At 44.1% G+C, this 18,048-nt stretch overlaps 1 protein-coding gene across 6 annotated transcripts in view; it reads left to right on the top strand.

Moving 5' to 3' along the window:
* RIPOR1 (RHO family interacting cell polarization regulator 1) overlaps positions 1-18,048 on the top strand; it is a 381,181-nt gene that overhangs the window by 289,407 nt on the left and 73,726 nt on the right. The window lies entirely within an intron of this gene.

Raw genomic sequence — 18,048 nt, 5'->3', positions numbered from 1 at the left:
TGTCACATGATGGTTCTTAAGGTACCCCACTGACAGTCATGAGGTCAGTCATTTACCAGCAAAAATAGCACAGCTCACTGTGCTATTTTCCCTGGCATTTTGATGAATACTGCAACAAAGGCATCTAATACAGCCTTAGGGCTCATGCACACAAACGTTTTTTGCATTCCGTATGCGGACCGTATTTTGATTCCGTATTCAGAACCATTCATTTTAATGGGTCTGCAAAAGATGCGGCCAGCATACTATGTGCTGTCCGCATCTGTTGCTCCGTTCCGTGACCCCGACATGTCCTATTCTTGTCCGTTAAGACTCCCAATTACATATACATTCATACTTCTTGTCTCCAATGTTATGCAAAGCATTTTCAGTTCACAGAAATGCAGAAATAAAGTGCCATTAAAGAGCAGTACTGTCAAGTTCAATTCAGCGCGCCCAGATTTTATCAAATGTTATGGGGATGTTTTCTGTTATTGTACAGGATTTTGTATAAAGGAACATATTAATTGGATCCAGTGAGTAAGGTTAAGCAAGACATTAAGATTTTATGAGCACAGAGGAAAAGCCTATCATATGCCCCCTGGGGATCCTGGGGAATTGAAAATAAGTATTAAGAAATGTACGTCCCAACAGCCACCTGACAATGAAAACATTTGTTTGAGTCTCACTGGGGTATAGTATATCCTGTTTAAGAATTTCGTTTGGATGAGTAAAACACAAGCACTAGCCACCGAGGAAAAATAGAAGCGGTCTACCTCCCTCTAAACTTCAACTGTTAATGATGGGATATCTACTGACCATTTTTAGCATAATATTTCTGAGGGCTTAGCTCCACTAGACTGCAATAAATGATATACTTTGGTTAGGGGTTTAGAGAAGTTCGGGGTGCCAATAAGGTCTTCAAATATAGATGAGGTCAGTGTAATAGCCATCAACCTAACTTGCTCCCGTGCAGCATGCCTAAGCTGAAGATAATGAAAATAATCATGCCGTGGAATCTCCTATTTTTTCCCCATGCCTCCACAACAGCACTTCCTGGAGGGTACCCGCCTCTTCAGGGACCGAAAAACAACCAAGATCAGCGCATAAAAGCCTCCTCCCCTTTACCGTCACCAGTTGTTTTCCTGTCCCTCAAGTGACAGGATGGGGATCAGCATGGGTGCGCAGGGCCTTTGGTAAGTTCTCCCGATCTTCCGGAGGGCTCCTGTAGGGGGAAGGATCCCGGAGCGATTTTGGGCAGATCCTCCTTCCCCTCTGGCTTAAGTCTAACATGTGCTGGCTGCCTCTGGCTTTTCTTCCCATGTGTGTTGGCCAGGATCATTGGTACGGTGGTTGGGGGGGGGTTCCCATTTCTAGGGAACACTCCAATATCTACTTCCAGGTACCGCGTGCTGTTGAACGCAGCGCAGGCATGTGACGTCATCACGCCTTACCCGGAAGCACTCGGGCTGGCAGCAGCATTGAAAAGGAGGTGGGTGGTCCACGTTCTGCCTTCCAACATAGTCAGCGTGGGGGAAATAGCAACGCTTGCCTCCTGCGGACCGCCAGAATGTCTGCCCCAGGTGATGTGGACCCTGCAAGGAAAGCCACCGATACCTCCAGGCCCTCTAGCCCGGTCAGCCTCCTCCCTGAGGACATGTGTATGTGGATATATATGCACATTTTTTGTGTATGTGTGTGTGTATATATATATATATATATATATATATATATATATATATATATTCTTTAAAGAGGAAAGCCGTCACCAAGAAGGCAGGATGTGTGTATGTATATATGTGTATATATATATATATATATATATATAATAAACATCCTGCCTTCTTGGTGACGGCTTTCCTCTTTAAAGAATATATATATACACCTGGATGGAAGGGTTCACTGCTCACTGGGTCACCCATCCAAAAATGAAACAATAAACAATAAAAATCACTCAATAAAACGTCACTAAATAAAATAAGTCACTGTGTGACAATTCAAAGGGTGTTCAGAGGTCTGGCGCCCTCATAATATACGGACTCCAATATATACAATCTCCTGAGACGTGCCACAACTGTGGCAAAAAAGGTATCCAGCTGTAACACAAAGGTAAGCACCACTCTTCTCATAGACCGCCCGATATAGTCTGGTAAATAGTTGCCAAGCTTATTAGATTGTCTCAGTGAGACTCTTACCACTCCGTAGTGTTTGTAGTGTCCGTTGGTGTGTCAGCAGAATCGCTTAGGCTACGTTCACACTAGCGTTCGGAGCGGATCCGTCTGATGTTTCATCAGACGGATCCGCTCCGATAATGCAGACGTTCGCATCCGTTCAGAACGGATCCGTCTGCATTATAACTTAGAAAATTTTCTAAGTGTGAAAGTAGCCTGAGCGGATCCGTTCAGACTTTACATTGAAAGTCAATGGGGAACGGATCCGCTTGAAGATTGAGCCATATTGTGTCTGGACAGATCCGCTTGCCTCCGCACGGCCAGGCGGACACCCGAACGCTGCAAGCAGCGTTCAGGTGTCCGCTCACTGAGCGGAGCGGAGGCTGAGCGCTGGCAGGCGGATGCATTCTCAGTGGATCCGCCTCCACTGAGAATGCATTGGGGCCGGACGGCTGCGTTCAGGACCGCTCGTGAGCCCCTTCAAACGGGGCTCACGAGCGGACACCTGAACGCAGGTGTGAAACTCACGTGTCTGCACGGGCACCTTCCAAAGAATGGGGAGTAGGATGTTATCACCGAGACGCTGAATACATGTGTTTGGAGTGCTCGGCTCCGTTGCTTGGGGGGCGTGTCCAAGTCAGGTGATCCTGATAGACAGATCAGGTGATCAGATCAGCTGGTGCAATAGTAAAGTCATGTGGTACACAGGTCCTACACCACAGCAAAAGTCTGTATCACAGATGCACAGGTCCTATACTACAGTAGGAGTCTGTATCAACGATGGCCACTGCAAGAAATTTCTTTTATATCCACGGAATTCTTCTGTACTCTAGGTCCGGACCAGTACTGGATGTGGAGGGGGCGTAGTTTGCTAGACGAGTTTCGAGGCGACTTGCCTCTTCCTCAGTAGCTACCGAACTGCGCTCCTCCAAACATTTTATAGGGTTCATAATTGGGATTCAGATAAAGTCTAGATTAAGACTCAAATAAAACACGGAGTGTATTCCAGATATAAAAACAATACTGTGAGTGAAGATCCAATCAAATTACATATATAGTGTGTGTGTGTGTGTGTGTATATATATATATATATATATATATATATATATTATATATATATATTATTCCCACTCCCCCCTGTTTTTTAGGGGAGGGAGAGCTTGAAATCTTCTGGAGAACCGTCACAAAAAAGATGTCAGATGTGCAAAAAGATATTATCCGCTGCTACCGAAAAAACTTTGTATAAAATGCATAAATTGAGTGGTCTCAGAGGAATCTTCATCTGTTGTGGATAGTTTAAGATCCTTAATTAAGGAAGATAATTGGTGCAGCCATTGATGCGAGATTGGCGGTAGTCTCTCCTAGACCGTCCACCTTGAGCGGTTCCCTCTGTAATTGATGAACATATTTCTGATCTGGACGAGAAAAAAAGCTCTTCTGATTCTAGTATCTCTGAAGGCTCCTTGGGTCGCCCTTTGTGTTCCATAGAGCAAACCGAGTCCTTACTTAAAACAATTAGGGCGACAATAAATTTAGAAGAGACTAAAGAGCAATTATCCGTCCAGGATCAGATGTTCTTGGCCTGGCGGAGAAAAAGAAACCTGGTCTTCCCAGTGCACTCCAACATAAAGAATTTAATCCAGAATGAATGGAAAGATCCTGAGAAGAGGCAGGCGGCATCTAGGATGTTTAAAAGGAAATAGCCTTTTGCAGAGGATGATTCCAGCTCCTGGGACAAGGCCCCAAGGGTACATGCGCCAGTCGCTAGGATCTCCGAGAAATTTTCATTGCCGTTTGAACACTTAGGGATCCTCAAGGATCCTATAGATAAGAAATGTGAATCCTTGCTTAAAAAATCTTGAGAGTCTTCTATGGCTATGTTGCGTCCCAGCATCTTAGCCACTTATACAGCAAGAAGTGGTGAATTTATCAGCAAAAACCGCAGCCTTATCAAATGCCTCCCGTAAGGCCGTATAGTTAAGGTCTTGGAATGGGGATTCAGCATCAAAGAATAAGCTCTGTGCCATCCCATGTGAATGCGATCATTTATTCGGGAAAGCCTTAGATGATAACATGGAGAAGGCTTCTGATAGGAAAAAAGACTTCCCCACGGAGTATAAGTTTTTCCATCAGAGACGTAATTTTCGCTCCCAGAGACGTCCTGGAATTGATCAAAAGAGGAAGAACTCAGGGATTTCCTGGCTGTCGTCAAAAGGGAAAAATAAAGGATTCCTCTTCTCAGAGAAATCTTCCCGTCCAAATACTGTACAGTATATCTCTGTGTTACAATGAAAAAGAGATGGCTCCCCCGTCAGGACTGGGGGCCAATTATACTCTAGCCTTGGCTGCCTCGTGGGCAGAGGGGGCCTTTGTGTCCCTTGAAGATATTTGCAGAGCGGCTACTGGGTCAAACCCTTTTACTTTTTTATAGACACTATAAACTTGATGTACTATCCAATAAGGACCTATCTTTTGGCAGAAAGGTGTTGTCTGCCGTGGTCCTCCCCTGTGTGTATTCTTTGTTATTCCTCCAGGAAGTGCCGTTGTGGAGACATGGGGAAAAGATAAAAATTACTCTTACCGGTAATTGGATTTTCCATTAGCCTCTACAACGGCACGGGGAATTCCCACACATTTTTTGTTTTTGTTTGATTTTTCGGTTGACAGTTTACCCTTTTCATTTTTATTGTTATGCTGATTTAACTTTATTAAATAGTACATCTATTTTTTGAGTCCTAGGCTATTAACTGGTGAAGGTAAAGGGGAGGAGAAAGGGGAGGGGGCTTTTATGCGCTGATCTCGGTTATTTTCCTTTCCCTGAAGAGGCTGGTACCCTCCAGGAAGTGCCGTTGTGGAGGCTAAAGGAAAATCCAATTACCGGTAAGAGTAATTTTCATCTTTCACTTTAAGAGCATCAAATGTGAGAAAGATGGCATCAGTAGAAAATAGATTGGTCAGTTATTTGACACCTGCTCTAGCCCACATTTTAGCGCCTGGTAAACCTGGGAAGTGAGGGTTAGACCAGATAGCAGTCTTAGGTGAAAATGCATCAGCCACAACAGCCCTAAAAAGCTTCTGCAAAAGTGACAAGACATGGGCAATAGTTTTAAGGGGTAGAGGATAGAGACCTGCGGGTTGTTACCTGCAAATTACAAATTGGATAATAATGGATGACCACCTGATTCAGACAGAAGAAGTATGTAATAAGTGGTCGAAATTAAAACTTAACATTTAGTAACATAGTAACATAGTACATAAGGCCGAAAAAAGACATTTGTCCATCCAGTTCGGCCTGTTATCCTGCAAGTTGATCCAGAGGAAGGCAAAAAACCCTGTGAGGTAGAAGCCAATTTTCTCCACTTTAGGGGAATAAAAAATTCCTTCCCGACTCCAATCATGCAATCAGAATAACTCCCTGGATCAACGACCCCTCTCTAGTAGCTATAGCCTGTAATATTATTAAGCTCCAGAAATACGTCCAGGCCCCTCTTGAATTCCTTTATTGTACTCACCATCACCACCTCCTCAGGCAGAGAGTTCCATAGTCTCACTGCTCTTACCGTAAAGAATCCTCTTCTATGTTTGTGTACAAACCTTCTTTCCTCCAGACGCAGAGGATGTCCCCTCGTCACAGTCACAGTCCTGGGGATAAATAGCTGATGGGATAGATCTCTGTACTGACCCCTGATATATTTATACATATTAATTAGATCTCCCCTCAGTCGTCTTTTTTCTAAAGTGAATAACCCTAATTTTGATAATCTTTCAGGGTACTGTAGTTGCCCCATTCCAGTTATTACTTTAGTTGCCCTCCTCTGAACCCTCTCTAGCTCTGCTATGTCTGCCTTGTTTACAGGAGCCCAGAACTGTACACAGTACTCCATGTGTGGTCTGACTAGCGATTTGTAAAGTGGTAGGACTATGTTCATATCACTGGAATCTATGCCCCTTTTGATGCAACCCATTATCTTGTTGGCTTTGGCAGCAGCTGCCTGACACTGGTTTTTGCTGCTTAGTTTGCTGTTTATTAAAATTCCTAGATCCTTTTCCATGTCAGTGTTACCGAGTGTTTTACCATTTAGTATGTACGGGTGACTTGCATTTTTCCTTCCCATGTGCATAACCTTACATTTATCAGTGTTAAACCTCATCTGCCACTTATCTGCCCAAGCCTCCAATCTATCCAGATCCCTCTGTAGTAGTATACTGTCCTCATCAGTGTAAATTACTTTACACAGTTTAGTGTCATCTGCGAAAATTGATACTTTACTATGCAAGCCTTCTACAAGATCATTAATAAATATATTGAAGAGAATAGGGCCCAATACTGACCCCTGAGGTACTCCGCTAGTGACAGTGACCCAATCTGAGTGTGTACCGTTAATAACCACCCTCTGTTTTCTATCACTCAGCCAATTACTTACCCACACACAGATGTTTTCTCCCAGTCCGAGCATTCTCATTTTATATACTAACCTTTTATGCGGTACAGTGTCAAATGCTTTGGAGAAGTCCAGATATACGATATCCATTGATTCGCCGCTGTCAAGTCTAGAACTTACCTCCTCATAGAAACTAATTAAATTAGTTTGACATGACCGATCCCTCACGAAGCCATGCTGATATGGCGTTATTTGCTTATTTCCGTTGAGATGCTCTAATATAGCATCTCTCAGAAAACCTTCAAACAGTTTACCCACAACAGATGTTAAACTTACCGGCCTATAGTTTCCAGGCTCTGTTTTTGGCCCCTTTTTGAATATTGGCACCACATATGCCACGCGCCAATCCTGTGGGACATTCCCTGTCAGTATAGAGTCTGCAAATATCAGAAATAAGGGTCTGGCTATGACATTACTTAATTCCTTTAGGATACGGGGGTGTATGCCATCCGGTCCCGGCGATTTGTCTATTTTAATCTTTTTAAGTCGCTGATGTACTTCTTCCTGGGTCAGACAGGACACTTTTAATGGGGAATTTATTTTTGCATTCTGCATGTCATCTGACAATTTATTTTCCTCAGTGAATACATTGGAGAAAAAAATATTTAACAGCTTTGCTTTCTCCTCGTCGCTCTCTGCGACTCCCCCCTCATTACTCTTTAAAGGGCCAACACCTTCAGCTTTATACTTTTTAACATTTATATAATTGAAGAACATTTTAGGGTTAGTTTTACTCTCTTTGGCAATTAATCTCTCGGTCTCTAGTTTGGCCGCTTTTATTTGTTTTTTACATGTTCTATTTTTTTCCTTATAGTTTTTCAGTGCTTCCTCACTCCCCTCCTGTTTTAGTGTTTTATATGCTTTCTTTTTGTCATTTATTGCTTTCTTTACAGTTCTGTTTATCCACATTGGTTTCTTTTTGTTCCTTAACCTTTTATTCCCATACGGTATGTACCTCTCACAATGAGTTTTTAGGATGTTTTTAAAGATATCCCATTTTGTGTCTGTATTTGTGAGGACTTTGTCCCAGTTAGTTTGGCCTATGGCCTCTCTTAGTTGGCTAAATTTAGCTTTTTTGAAGTTTGGTATTTTTGTTCCTCCCTGTAGAAACGCTCTTTTGAATGATAATTGGAAGGTTATTACTTTATGGTCACTATTTCCCAGGTGTCCCCCGACCTGCACGTCTGTTGTTCTGTCAGGTCTATTGGTTAATACTAAGTCCAGTATGGCCGTCCCTCTCGTCGGGTCCTGAACCAGTTGGGAGAGGTAATTGTCTTTGGTTATTGCCACGAACCTGTTACCCTTATGAGATATACAAGTTTCAGTTTCCCAGTCTATATCTGGGTAGTTGAAGTCCCCCATAATAACCACCTCATTATGATTTGCCGCCTCATCTATCTCGTTTAGTAGTAGATTTTCTGTGGACTCCGGTATATTAGGTGGTTTATAGTAAACTCCTATTAGTAATTTATTGTTGTTTTTAGCTCCATGTATCTCTACCCATAGTGACTCCACATGTTCATGTCCCTCACTTATATCTTCTCGGACTGTGGGCTTTAGACAGGACTTTATATAAAGGCAGACCCCTCCCCCTCTCCGGTTTTGACGATCCTTTCTAAACAGACTGTAACCTTGTACATTAACTGCCCAGTCATAGCTATCATCCAGCCATGTCTCAGTTATTCCCACTATGTCATAGTCCTCCTCACACATCACTAATTCCAGTTCACCAGTTTTATTAGTCAGGCTTCTGGCATTAGTATACATACATTTGAGAGGTTTATGTATATTTTTTACCCTACATCTTTCCTTCTGAATTGTTCTAGTCCCTCCTTCCATTCCTCCCCCATTCTTATTACCTTGCCCCCGGTCTCTATCTGCACTATCTTCCCCTCCTATAACGTAATTACCCTCCCCCCCAGTCCCTAGTTTAAACACTCCTCCAACCTTCTAGCCATCTTTCTCCCCAGCACAGCTGCCCCTTCCCCATTGAGGTGCAGCCCGTCCCTACGATAGAGCCTGTTGCCGATAGAAAAATCGGCCTAGTTCTCCAGGAACCCAAACCCCTCCTTCCTACACCAGTTCTTGAGCCACTTGTTAATCTCCCTAATCTCCCATTGCCTTTCTTGTGTGGCTCGTGGTACAGGCAGTATTTCGGAAAATACTACCTTTTGAGGTCCTTGCCCTCAGCTTTTGACCTAAATCCCTTAAATCATTTTTAAGGACTCTCCACCTACCTCTAACTTTGTCATTGGTTCCGATATGGACCATGACCGCTGGATCGTCTCCAGCCCCTCCCAGTAATCTGTCAACCCGATCCGCGATTTGTCGAACTCTAGCGCCAGGAAGACAGCACACTGCTCGGCGATCACGGTCTTTGTGACAGATTTCCCTATCTGTTCCCCTAATAATGGAGTCTCCCACTACCAGCACCTGTCTGGCCTGCCCTGCTCTCCTGGTTCCCTGCTTACTGGAGCTGACATTCCCCTGACTGGCAGAGGAAGTGTCTGGCTGCAGCAGTGCCGTCCCCGGACTGACATCCCCCTCATCTGCCAAACGTGCAAACTTGTTGGGGTGTGTCAGATCAGGGCTAGCCTCCCTGGCACTCTTCCCTCTACCCCGCTTTCTAAATTTTACCCAGCTAGCTACCTCACTTTCCTCAGCCTCCTCTCTGTCACCCTCCCCCTCATCTACCCCAAAGAGTGCTTGCTCGGTGAGAAGCAAACTCTTTTGCAAATTATCAATGCCTCTCAGTGTTGCAACTTGCCCATTTAGAGACTCGATCTGCGATTCCAAACGGGTAATTTGCTCACATCTAGAACAAAGATATACACCCTTGAACTCCTGTTCCAGGACTGCATACATCATGCAAGATGTGCACTGGACTGCGTTGTAAATTGTGCAACACATACTAAATGGGGATTCCTACAGTAAAAAAGTAAAACAGTATAAATGATTTAGATTTAGACCCTGTCTGCTGTAGTTGAAGGACCACGTAAAATTAAGCCAACAACACACAAGGAAATTATATCCAACCTTAGTTTCCAAACTCCTTTTCTTAAACTCCTTATTTTTTAACTCCACTTAATAAGAAGCCACTTAGTAGAGCAAGCCTCAGAGAATTTTTAGAAAATAGGTCCCATGATAGTGAATAACAATATATAAACATATAAACAAGAAGCAATGCGGCGGTTTGCCACACAGGTGGTAATAGTGCACAAAACCAAGTCATACAACAAAAAGAGATGCTTGGCGGCACCAGAAAATAGCCAGTTGGTCCTACCGCTCAGATGAGATGCTCCTAAGACAACAATTGTCTAGCCGGTGTTGATAGATGAGCACACCGTTGCTAGCGGTAATTGTGTGATGCAGGGTAGTGTGTAGAACTGGCTGGCCCTAGTGATACCCTAGAGCCCTACAATGGCCTATGTGACCAGATAACGGTGACCCGCTACCAGTCACCTACAGGAACCTCACCCTGGAATTAGTGCGCCCTAGAAAGCGCTCGCTTACCTGGTCCCTACACGCATGTTTCGCTGGAGGAGATGAGTAACAAGCTCATCAGGGGAAACACGGGAGCTTGGGCTGAACCTGTGCAGGGTGCACTGACGATGTCAAATGTGCGCTCTGCACAGAGACAAAGTTTCACCACGATCCAGATATGGATCAACGTGGGCAGACTAGCTATAAGGGAAGAGGGGGGTTAGGATATAAAGCCCCTCTCCTAATAACCAACTCAGACGCATGGGCTGATGTAGCCTAGGTAGTACATGAAAACCACTACCTTTTAAAGAGGGAGCCAGCCTCAGAATGAGGCTTGGCTAGGACACTCCTACCTCATTCGGAGCGGGCGGTGCACGCCCGCGCATGCGGTACATCGCATAGAAAGAGGAAGGTAAGTAAGCGGACGTGAATGATAGAGATGACGTCACTGCGTCCTATCTCGCAGATACACGCGAGATCACGCGACGGTTGCCAAGCAAACGGGACACTGTTTCCAGGCACCGTCGGACCGCGCAGCTCCAGATATGTAGCTGTGCTCAATGTAAATATGGTATTTAATGGCACAAAGATGAAACAATATTGGAATCAAGAATATGTTGGCAGTATATGAACACATATGAAGAGGAGAAGGGATGATGGAATCAAAGGAAGGGGCAGGGAGGCAGGGGGGGGAAATAAAAATGAATATGAAAGGAGACAAAAGGGAGGGAGGGCAGCATGGAAACATATAATAAGTATGTAGGCAAACACTAATGGACTAAATGAAACAGCTATAATTGAGCTGTTCATTAAGTCCCGTGGGTGAGACTGTACCTAGTGTGTAAATCCAGCGGGATTCTCTCTGGAGTAACACACGGTCCCAGTCTCCACCACGGGTTGAATGCACAACTTTCTCAATTCCCATTGCCTTAAGGCAATTTGGATTCCCCTGATGGTGGTCATGAACATGCTTCGACACTGCTGTGTCCCTGTTATTGGCAATATTGCCAAGATGCTCGCCAAGGCGCCTGCGCAGCTCACGTTTAGTTTTTCCCACATATTCCAAACCGCAGTCGCAGGTGATCTTGTAAATAACGCCCTGCGTCTTGCAATTGATAAAATCCTTAATGGGAAACGTTTTTGACAGATTAGAGCTAAAGGGTTGTTACCTGTATAACAAATTTGTAAGGCTTTTGTACAAGTCCATGAGCGCACCCGCCAGGGCCTTTTCCACATTACTAAAATGTATGCCCACCCATCAATGGGCATACACCAACTGAGATGCCAAATAATAATACATATGAGGGGCAGAGACCCCACATAACGTTTTGGAGCCTGTAGGGTAGCCATGGAGACCGGCCCTGCCAATAAAATGCACTAAGGATGGCATTTTAAAAAGATTAATTCTGCCAATGAGCGTAAGAATGAGATGGTCCCAAGTTTTCAGCTTTATTGCAGTTTTCAGCAACAAAGGGGCTCTAAATTCAATTCCATAAACTTGCGTACTTCTGGCTGTATTTTTACCCCAAGGTATTTAATTGAAGTCACAACTGGTATATTAACTGGGAGTACTGAATTATGTGGGTAGCTGGCAGACATAGGAAGAAGGGCAGATTTCTTTCAATTCACACTAAGACCAGAAATGGACCAAGCATTTGCAAAAGCTGTAAGAGTATATAGACTATAAGATATACTAAAATATCATCTGCGTACACTGATACACTTTCAACCAATGATCCAGGAGTGATGCCTTTGATAGAGGGGAGTGACGAATAGCAGCTGCAAGGGGCTCAATAGCCAAGGCGAACAATAAGGGGGTCAATGGGCAACCCTGACGCGTAACTCTTTTTAGAGGGAAGGGGCCAGAAACATCTAAATTCATTCTAATGCATGTTCTGGGAGAGTCATATAGAAGTTTAACCCAATTACAGAATTCAGGACCAATATTAAATCTTGGTAGTAGATTCCAGAGATAAGGCCACTCAATAGAATCAAAGGCTTTTAAACTATTCAAAGCTAATCTAAACCCTGGTGAGTCAGAACCCTCTGCAGCCACTATGTAAGTGTCGTCTATGAATGTTTATATCCGTGGCCCTCCCTGTCATGAAACCAGGGTGAATCGGGGACAGCATTGCTTTGTTTAGCAAGTGAAATAGGGTGATAGGAATCAAGCTCCAGAGGGTCCTTCCCTGGCTTAAGCAGGAGTAGTAGTAGTTCTCTTAGTGAGTCCGGTAGGAAACCATTGGATAATGCAGGGTTATACGTCTCACACAGTTTGGATGCAACAATTTCAAAGTTGGCTTTATACCAGCCTGGGCTTTTCCCAGGTGGGAGGGTGCCAATGGCCACTGAAACACCCTCTGGCATAATTGGTGCGCCCAACAGCCACGTTAGAGGCAGGGCATCTGGAGAAATAGAGGTTCTATTAAAAGGTGCTGAAAACAGTTGATCTCTCTCTGAGGGGTGCATACATAGTGTACGATCTCTGGCCTTAACGCTGGGGATAGAGGTACATGGCTTTTCAGAACAGTCCAGATAGAGCAAAAGCTTACCATTCTTGTCCCCATACTCCTATAGAGGCTTCCCTTGATACCAACTTTTTTTTGTGTTTGTTCTTTATAAAGCAGTAGCAGCTCCCTTTGCACTTGTACCCACTTCCTTTTATGCACTTTCTGAGAGTCATTAGCGTAAATTATTGCATTTAGTACTTAAGATGTTAGTTGAGATTCCTGCTGTTTAAGCTGTTTTCTATGTGCTGCTACCCTGCTATAAATGACCCTGTAAGAGTGGCCATGTCTGCATCCCATTTAGAGAAAGGGTCAGGGTGGTCAGTGTTATTGTCACGGCCTTTGGTTTGCGCTTTGACACTGTTGCCACACTTGCGGTTGCCCGCGGCAACGTGTTGCTGTGAGAGCATGCGGTGGCAGTGTCTTGGCCTTCTGGGTGATTGCCAGGACATGGTTGCCACCGCTGTTGCCGGTGGTAACATGTGGATTGGTATGCGTGTGTGTGTGTGTGTGTGTGCACTTCCCCTTTAAGTGGCTTCCTTCCTCTGTCTGGTGTTGGAAGGGTTAACTCCCTTCCTAGTGTTTTGTGAACACTGTGTGTGTGTGGGTGTGGCTGCTTGGGCTATTTAGCTTCTGCTGGATGCCTGAAGCTCTGGGTTCCTCCAGCCTTGGTGTATGCTGGTGGTTCATGGTTCCTGGCTTGTTCCAACTGTCCAGTGAGGGCCACCCTTGTGGTCATAGATGTTCTATGTTACCCTGGTGTCTCCTTCCCTTCCTGTCCCTATGTGTATGGAGTGGATTATGTTCAGGGTGTTGATATGTCTAGTTTTGGTGTTAGATGTCTGGTGGTGTTTGGTGTCCAGCATGTTTACTAGACATTCCCCTGTCTCACATTTATTGCAGCTTTGGGTGTCCTGGGTCCCTCTGTGGTTTGTGGTGTGTGGTGTCCTTTTAATGTTGATGTGGACAGCAGCACCAGTGCACGGGTTCCAGTCAGTGTGTCTGTGGCAGGTAAGTGTGTTATTGGTTTCGCTTACCTGCCATCTCCATATGCTGTATGTGTTCCCCTCTCCTTGCAGCCTGGCCTCAGATAGAGACTCCTGTTCCTCTGTGTTGTGGATGAACAGGTCGTCTCTCCCCTGCTCCTAAGTGAGGGATTTCCAGGGCAACTCAGGATATTAGGTATCCAGTGTATGAGCCGTCCCACCATCGGGGTCCACTCATATGGTGAGGAGTCAGGGAGAGGATGAGGGATGTTGTAGGAGGTGACCTGCTCCCTTATTACTGCTTTTTGGCCTGGCTGATCCCCTTTACCCTTTGACATCGCACGGTGGGGGGTTTCCCCCACTCCCCGCCGTGACAGTTATTGGCTCCGTACTCGGTGTGGGCTGTAAGTGCCACAGAGTTTACTGCAGGGATTTCGAGCCAGGCCGAGTGCATGGCCAAATCTTTGACGTTTGGGAAGGTGCTGAGCAGATTTGTAGTACAACAGCGGCATGGTCAGAGATCCCCCTAGGGGTGTGGGATACCTCTTTAACAGATGTAAGAATATCAACGGAGGTCAAAGCCAGGTCTATTCTGGAAAATGATTTATGGACTGAGGAATAGTAGGAGTATTCCTTGGTATCAGGAAATTTCCACCACCCGGTGCAGATCACCATGACTGAAGATGCACTGACACATCATCATTACCACCCGTACGCTCCACTGTTGCATCTAAAAGGGCATTAAAGTCGCCCACACACAATAACTGACTGGGCAAGAAAGAAGTATTTTTTTGAGATGTGTTCCAGGAGGCTACCATTGAAGAAGGGGGAAGTGGCGGCATATAGAGATTAACCACCGTAAAAACAAAGCCATTCAATGAACATTGTATATTAGCATACTGACCATAATGGTCACATGCTACTTGGGTTATCTCCAATTCTACTGCCTTAGAAACCAGGATTGATACGCCTCTCAAATAGGTAGAGTAAGCAGTGTGATAGCCTATAGCTACCGTATATAGGCTCTACAAAGGGCTAGGACTTTTTGACCAGTTATATGCATCTCCTGAAAGCAGACGAGGTGAGGGGAATGCTTCTTAATATAATCAAATACAGTGGAATGAGTTGAAACCTCTAACAAAACTGCTCATTTTAGTGAAACACATACCCATAAATTGTAAAACTACAGAAATTTATAATTTTGGAGTGGTGTCTTAATTTTCTTTGTGTGTGTATATGTACAGTATGTGTGTGTGTGTGTGTGTGTGTATATATATATATATAATGTATGTGTGTGTATGTATATATGTGTGTGTGTGTGTGTATATATATATATATATATATATATATATATATATACACTGCTCAAAAAAATAAAGGGAACACAAAAATAACACATCCTAGATCTGAATTAATTAAATATTCTTCTTAAATACTTTGTTCTTTACATAGTTGAATGTGCTGACAACAAAATCACACAAAAAAAAAAAATGGAAATCAAATTTTTTAACCCATGGAGGTCTGGATTTGGAGTCACCCTCAAAATCAAAGTGGAAAAACACACTACAGGCTGATCCAACTTTGATGTAATGTCCTTATAACAAGTCAAAATGAGGCTCAGTAGTGTGTGTGGCCTCCACGTGCCTGTATGACCTCCCTACAACGCCTGTGCATGCTCCTGATGAGGTGGCGGACGGTCTCCTGAGGGATCTCCTCCCAGATCTGGACTAAAGCATCTGCCAACTCCTGGACAGTCTGTGGTGCAACGTGACGTTGGTGGATAGAGCGAGACGTGATGTCCCAGATGTGCTCAATTGGATTCGGGTCTGGGGAACGGGCAGGCCAGTCCATAGCATCAATGCCTTTGTCTTGCAGGAACTGCTGACACACTCCAGCCACATGAGGTCTAGCATTGTCTTGCATTAGGAGGAACTCAGGGCCAATCGCACCAGCATATGGTCTCACAAGGGGTCTGAGGATCTCATCTCTGTACCTAATGGCAGTCAGGCTACCTCTGGCGAGCACATGGAGGGCTGTGCGGCCCTCCAAAGAAATGCCACCCCACACCATGACTGACCTAATGCCAAACCGGTCATGCTGGAGGATGTTGCAGGCAGCAGAACGTTCTCCACGGCGTCTCCAGACTCTGTCACGTCTGTCACATGTGCTCAGTGTGAACCTGCTTTCATCTGTGAAGAGCACAGGGCGCCAGTGGCGAATTTGCCAATCTTGGTGTTTTCTGGCAAATGCCAAACGTCCTGCACGGTGTTCGGCTGTAAGCACAACCCCCACCTGTGGACGTCGGGCCCTCATATCACCCTCATGGAGTCTGTTTCTGACCGTTTGAGCAGACACATGCACATTTGTGGCCTGCTGGAGGTCATTTTGCAGGGCTCTGGCAGTGCTCCTCCTGTTCCTCCTTGCACAAAGGCGGAGGTAGCGGTCCTACTGCTGGGTTGTTGCCCTCCTACGGCCTCCTCCACGTCTCCTGATGTACTGGCCTGTCTCCTGGTAGCGCCTCCATGCTCTGGACACTACGCTGACAGACACAGCAAAGCTTCTTGCCACAGCTCGCATTGATGTGCCATCCTGGATAAGCTGCACTACCTGAGCCACTTGTGTGGGTTGTAGACTCCGTCTTATGCTACCACTAGAGTGAAAGCACCGGCAGCATTCAAAAGTGACCAAAACATCAGCCAGGAAGCATAGGAACTGAGAAGTGGTCTGTGGTCACCACCTGCAGAACCACTCCTTTATTGGGGTTGTCTTGCTAATTGCCTATAACTTCCACCTGTTGTCTATCCCATTTGCACAACAGCGTGTGAAGTTGATTGTCACTCAGTGTTGCTTCCTAAGTGGACAGTTTGATTTCACAGAAGTGTGATTGACTTGGAGTTACATTGTGTTGTTTAAGTGTTCCCTTTATTTTTTTGAGCAGTGTGTATGTGTATATATATATATATATATATATATATATATATATTATACACACACACATACATATACAGGTGAAACTCTAAAAAAAATGTATATCGTACAAAGTTAATTTATTTCAGTAATGCAACTTAAAAGGTGAAACAAATTTTTGAGATAGACTCATTACATGCAAAGCGAGATATTTCAAGCCTTTTATTTGTTCTATTCTGGATGATTATGGCTTACCGTTTATGAAACCCCAAAGTCTCAATTTTGAAGTACCCTTTGCTCAGGGGGTATGGATTAATTAGCGAACTAGAGTGTGACACTTTGAGCCTAGAATATTTAACCTGCATTAATGCAATTCCTTTTAATTTGCATTACTGAAATAAGTGGACTTTTGCACGATATTCAAATTTTTCTAGTTTCACGTGTGTGTGTGTGTGTATATGTATGTATGTGTGTATATGTATGTATGTGTGTGTGTATATATATATATATATATATATATATATAATATATATAATTATTCTCCATGTCAAAACAATAATAAAATGTATAGAGTTTGTTAATCCTTTACAGACAGTAAAGAGAAGGGAATATTAGGCTGTTCAAAAATAGCACCAGCGTTTTTCATTAAAAACTCAAATTGCATGTACTATATAAACTGAATTTTTTTTTTGAGATTGCACTCTTGGAATTAATTAATATGTATTGCCATAACCATTGTTTCTGAGAATTGAGTAACATTTTTGTCGCATGTAGTCGATCCAACTTCAAACACCTCTGAACAGGTATTCCAGTTCAAGGCCGATTTGGATTACAGTTCTTGTGCATTTTTGGGGTTTGCCACATAAATGACATTTCTTGTCACCCCACATGGGATTTATTAGGTCAGGAGATTGGGCTGGACACTCCATTGCCTCAATCCTGTTTGTCTGTAAGGGCTCATGCACACAAACGTATTTTCTTTCCTTTCCTTATACGGAACCATTCATTTCAATGGGTCCGGAAGAAAAATGGAAGGTACTCTGTGTGCATTCTGTTTCTGTATGTCCGTATTTCGGTTCCGCCAAAAAATAGAATATGTCCTATTATTGTCCGCATTACAGACAAGGATAGTACGGTTCTACTAGGAGCCAGCTGTTCCGTTCCGCAAAATACGGAATGCACACGAACGTCATCCGTATTTTTTGTGGACCGTATAAGAGTAGTCAGACAGAAAGGGGTCAAAAGTCAGGCCAAAACAGAACCAGATCAAAATCCAAAAGCAAGTCAAATACACAGCAGAATGAACCCGGAGATTATATCGGAGGCAAAACCGGAATACAGTAGAAAATAAGAAAAACAAGCAAAGAGTCAGCGATCCAGAGTAACAAAACTAGCTAGTGAGGCAAGAATACCAATCACAGGCAACTGTGGCCAGGAGCTGCCTGCTTAAATAGCCTGCCATCAATATGTAAATCTCAGAAAACCCCTTTAACCCCTCATTTACCAATTTGCCATTTTTCATTGCACAATATACCGTAAAAGGGAACCACTGAAAACTACAGATCACCCTGCA

This window comes from Bufo bufo, chromosome 10 (genome assembly GCF_905171765.1).
Source record: "Bufo bufo chromosome 10, aBufBuf1.1, whole genome shotgun sequence".
Classification (NCBI taxonomy): domain Eukaryota; kingdom Metazoa; phylum Chordata; class Amphibia; order Anura; family Bufonidae; genus Bufo; species Bufo bufo.
The sequence above is the reverse complement of the archived record's forward strand: the minus strand, read 5'-3'. Positions and strand labels throughout refer to the sequence as shown.